We start from the raw sequence: 6,000 nt of genomic DNA on the forward strand, positions 1-6,000 counted from the left end.
GTGGCAAAAAAGCGACAATTTACGCCGTTTCCCGTGGAATCCATCTTGAAAAAAAAATAACAAACTGTAAAAGTGAATTTTTGTAAAACGACAAACAGATTCGTATGACTAAATTACGAAGAACAGATTCGTATTACTAAATTACAAGGAAGTAACATAAAATTTTTTAAAAAAGTTCACCAGTGGATTTTCTAATTGCTGTAAATACCAACTAAAGACTTTTTGGTAAACCAAATTTTTCTCTTCGGTATTAAAAAAAATACCACAGTTAAATTACAATCAAGGAAAAAAAATGTTTAAACTAAAGTTGTCACTGGATAACGGATATAAGACAGTAAAACGTCACGTAAAAAAAAAATTAAATGTAGTCCATACATTTTCTTTTTTTTCAATTGTGACTCAATTTGAAAAAAAAATTTTTCTATGGAAAGAGTTGTACTTAAGTTCGGCTGTTATTTATATATAAAGTAAATCGTATTTTGTGGTTTCAGCAAAAGCCTCGGTTCTTATGTTGTGGTTGGATGAGTTTGACTTGCTAGCGAAGTAAAAAAATATTATTCGAGCAGCGATATTACTATTGAAAACAGGAACTATGAACCATTTTTTTGTAACACAAGCCATTTTATATGGTACGGATATTGTGATGTATGTGAAATTGTACAATTTTTCTTCATAACTGCATTACTGCTAATGAAGGATACAAAAAAATGGAAGATTTATCTAGAATGGTAATGCAATTTTTGCAGACGCAACAAAAGGCGCAATCCGAGCTAGATGCACGTAGAGAGGAGAAATTATTGAAATGGCAAATGGAACAAGAAGAAAGGCAGAAGCAATTACAATTTGAACAAGAAGAAAGGCAGAAGAAATTACAAATTGAACAAAAAGAAAGGCATAAGAAATTACAATTTGAATATGAAGAAAGGCAAAATGAACGTTTTGCTAAAACACTGGAACTATTAAAGACTAATCGAGAAAATGTCGACAGTACTAATTTCTCGCATACAACTATATTTAATAGCATGGGCACATTTAATTATGTGCCGGAGGAAGAAAAGACTTTTGAAGCATACTATACAAGATACGAGGATGTCTTTCACCTGGACTGAAAAAGTTGGCCAAATAGCCAGAAAGTGAGCATTTTACTCAGGAAGTTGGGTGTAAGAGAACACAGCAAGTTCGTAGATTATATACTACCTAAAAAACTACGGAATTAGATTTCATGGAAGCCGTAAAATTACTAAAAGAATTATTTAATCCGAATATATCTCTTTTTCATAAGAGATGGTTGTGTATGAATCTAAGGAAGATGGACAACCAAGATTATTTGACATACGCATCAGTTGTCAATAAAAACTGTGATAATTTTAAGCTGGCGGAACTAACAGTAGAAGATTTCAAATGCCTAATCTTCGCACAAGGGTTAGTGTCCACGAAAAATGCAGAAATACGCAGACGAGTGTTGTCTAAGTTGGAATCTGAGCAAGATTTAACACTTCAGAAATAAGCAGAGGATTGTGAAAGGGCCATTACACTAAAAAGGATTAAAAAAAGATAGAAGAATTCGGAGTGGAATATGTAAGAAAGGTTAGAATACCATACACACCAACCAAGAACTATACAAATAAAAGCAGTCAAAACGGAACGAGATATTCCAAATATAATAATTATAGTAAAGAATATAACAAGTCTCTCCCTAGATAAGAGATGCGCAGAAAGACATTGGGAATCGGATTGCCCTTATAAGAAGAAAAAATGCTACATTTGCAAGAAAGTCGGACACAAAAACGATTGTTGCAGATATTTCACCAGAAAGAGAGTACAGCAAACAAAATCAAATGAAAAATTAGACAAAAATCGACGAAAATACATAAAAGCGGAAATATTTAAAACGCCAATAAAATTACAACTGGATTCTGGATCCGATATTCCTATAATAAACTTGAATACAGGGAAAAAGTTGGGTAAACCAACCATGATGAAAACAAGTAAATCAGTTCGGACGGTAACTGGTGGTGAGATAAAATTTGAAGTTATCCTTCCGATAAAATTGAAAGGGATTAGAAAGAAATTAAAAATGTTCGTATTGAAAAATAGCGAAAACCTGTTTGGAATAGATTTAATTGAGAAATTTGGACTCTGGGAAAAGCCAATTAATACATTCTGTAAAAAAATAGAATGTACTACTCCAACAACAGAAAATATAAAAGAGGACTTAAAAAAATTATTCCCTGATGTATTTATGACTAAATTAGGTCGTTGCAATAAATTTAAGGCCTCGTTTGCACTTAAAGAAAACACCAGCCCAATTTTTAGAAAAAAGCGAAACGTTCCGTTTGCTGGGTTGGAAAAGATTAATAAAGAATTATACAGATTGGAACAGACAGGAATACTATAAAAAATAGAACATAGCGACTGGGCAGCCCCCACCGTATATGTAAAGAAAAAGAATGATGAAATCAGAGTGTGCGTAGACTTTTCGACAGGTCTAAACTCCATATTACAAGATTGCCATTACCCTCTACCAAGCCCAGAGGAAATATTCACAAAGTTGAATGGTGGTAATATCCTCTCCAAGATAGACGAGCGACGCGTATTTACATATACCGGTCGAGGAGAATTGCTCAAAAATACTATGCATCAACACGCATAAGGGATTGTACAAATAAAACCGGTTGCCCTTTGGCATCAAAGTAGCGCCTGCCATTTTTCAACAAGCGATGGACACCATGCTAAGTGGTATTGAGTGCGCATGTGAATACCTGGACGACATTGTTATCAGGAGCAAATCCCTAGAAGAACATAAGGAGCATTTAAAACAAGTATTCACTCGAATACAAGAATTCGGGTTCAAAGTAAACGAAAATAAATGCGACTTTTCTATGAGCGAAATTAAGTATCTTGGACATATAATAAATAAACATGGGCGACGTCCAGACCCAGAAAGATCTGCGGCAATAAAAAAACATGCCAGCACCTAATAACGTAACAATCTTGCAGAGTTTCTTAGGACTCGCAAATTATTACCAATCTTTTATTGAAGGGATGCATAATTTGCGAGCTCCCTTAAATGAGCTGCTAAAAAAGGACACACCTTGAAATTGGACGCAAGAATGTCAACCCGCTTTTGACAAAATAAAGAGCGCACTAACATCTGAATTATTTCTAACTCACTATGACACAAAATTAAATATAGTCGTCGCTAGTGACGTTAGTTCCTACGGCATAGGAGCATGCATTCAACATATCATGCCTAATGGATCTAGAAAACCGATAGCTTACGCTTCGAGAACGCTGCTTCCAGCAGAGAAGGCGTATTCACAGATTGAAAAAGAAGCGTTAGTATAATCCTTGCAGTGACTAAATTCCACCGATATTTATATGGTATACAATTCATACTTGAAACCGACCATAAACCATTAGTCACAATCTATGGATGAAAAAAAAGGATACTGATACCACAGAAACATAATTTGGAAGAATCAGTGATTGCAGCAATTCGAACAAACGTCGAAGTGAAAAATATGATAGCAAACATCATTAAAGTACTACCGGTAACATTGTCGGACATTAAAAGAGAAGCCGATAAAGATGAATATATAAATGATATAAAAGAAAAAATTATAAATGACGAAAAGGTTCAGGAATTTTTTCCATATGTAACGATGTGTTATTATATAGCGAGAGAATAGTAATACCTAAAACGTTGCAGAAGAGGTTTTTGAGAGATTTCCACACAGGACATCCGGGGATAAATCGGATGAGGTCTCTAATGAGAAGCTACGTATACTGGCGTAACATGGACGTAAACATAGCTACAATAATAAATAGATGTGAAGGATGCCAGTTAGCGGTAAAATCCCCACCTATAGTACACAAACCTTGGCCGAAACCGACCACCCATGATCGAGAATCCACATGGACTTCGCTGGTCCAGTAGCAGAAAATTACTACTTATTTGTAGTAGATAGTTATACAAAATGGCATGAGGTCATGCGTTGCAGGAATCCAACAACGAACACCTCAATAGGATTCCTACAAGAGTTATTTGCACGATTTGGTGTACCAGACACACTGGTCACTGACAATGGAACTCAATTCACATCCACAGACTTAAAGTAATTTTGTGACACGTTCCGAGTAAAGCATATCACAACTCCGCCGTATCATCTAAGATCAAACGGCGTCGCAGAGAGGTTCATGGACACGTTAAAACGAGCGTTGCAAAAATCCATTGGGATACCAACGGAAAAAGCTTTGCAACAATTTTTGCAAATGTATAGGATAACACCGCACCCTAATACCCCGTCAAACATATCACCAGCTGATTTAATGTTTGCCAGAAAGGTGAACTCAGCGTTTGATAAACTATTGCCAAGACAGGCAATTGTCCGAAACACTACACACATGATAAGAAAGAAATATAACTCGGGAGATCGAGTATATTTCAAGTGCTACAGGAATAACACTTCTTACTTGGAATGTGGAGTAGTGGATAAATGCATTAATGATTGTACACACATGACTAAAGGTCCACAAAATATACATAAAAGGTACCTGAACCAAATAAAAAAACGCCACATTCAAGATGGTGATTCTACAACAGCAGTCGAAGAGGAGGAAACCATGCACATCATATACGAATCCTTTAATTTGGAACCGCCTCAATATACACCTGAGCCCCGAAGATCAGGTAGAAAAAGAAAGTTTAATGAACCATTAATGTTAAATCCCAAGAGAAAAAAATATTGAAATCTGTGCGACTTCAAATCTTGTGAGGAGGGTGTTGTGGTGGCACACATTCATTTGCATATGTTGATAGTAATTACACATAAATAGGAAGATTCGGTTAGTCTGAGTGTGTGTTCACCAGAAGCCACCGAAGGCCGCTGAGAGCAGATATGTTTCTCCAGCAAAGACTCTCTTATTTGACACCATTATGTAAATATCCTGTAAATATACCTTTTCCTAATGCACTTCTTATTTGATCTACCTTTGTTTGTTGAGTCGTCATTTGTATTGCTTTCTTGGTTACTTGTTTCAACCTGCAAACTAAAGACAAATAATTTACTTTAATTTAAACTTACCAACATTTTTACAAAATACCTCAATTCTTAACGGAACTTACATTTTATTGTAATATTCAATGTCAAGGTCGTTTACATGTGAACAACATAAATTCATAATCTTTTCAATGAGAACAAATACAAACGAATGAAAACTTTTAGAATTCAAACCAAAGCACTAAACCAAAAAACAACATTTTTATGTAATTAAATCAAACAGTTTTGTATTTCATTAATTGGCACTCGTACAGTTTTATCAAGACATTAAAAAAACGAAAACATTGAAAAAAAAAAAGAGTTATATTGTACGTACCCGTTATCGATCAAGTTCTCCGAAAAGAAGTAATTTAATTTGATCAAGTACTTTTTTTTACAGAGGCAAATCAAATTTGAATGAAATCGATCTATCGTCGCCACTTAGCTATTTAGGGACACGAGGAGGGGGGGCGGCTTTAAACGCAAAGAATTAGTACCAAAGGACAAAATAAAAAAAGATTTAAAAAAAAAGACACGGAAACTTTGTAAAATAAGTAAAAAAAAAATTATCTGTCTATATTTTCTGCTCATGTTTTAAAATAAACTCGTCAAATTTTGACAAACTGTAATTGAAGTGATTGAAGTTATCTCCCTCTGGTGATCCCTTCTCGTAAGTGAAAAAAAGATGGCCGCTACCCGATCGATCTCATTAAAATTTGATTTTCCTCGGTAAAAAATTAAAAAACTGCTAGATCACATTTAGTGATTATGTTTGCATGAAAACTTTATTCCATAACGAGTACGTAAAATATTTTTTTTTCAATATTTTCATTTTTTGATGTGTTGATTAAACTGTACAAGTACCCATTAATTATATCAAATCACGGATGAAACAAAAATAAATAAAAAATTTCAGTGTGAAGTGTGTTATGGGTATAGGCATACAGACACATATATG

Source organism: Euprymna scolopes, chromosome 27 (genome assembly GCF_053919585.1).
Source record: "Euprymna scolopes isolate OS-2025 chromosome 27, ASM5391958v1, whole genome shotgun sequence".
In the NCBI taxonomy this organism is placed as follows: domain Eukaryota; kingdom Metazoa; phylum Mollusca; class Cephalopoda; order Sepiida; family Sepiolidae; genus Euprymna; species Euprymna scolopes.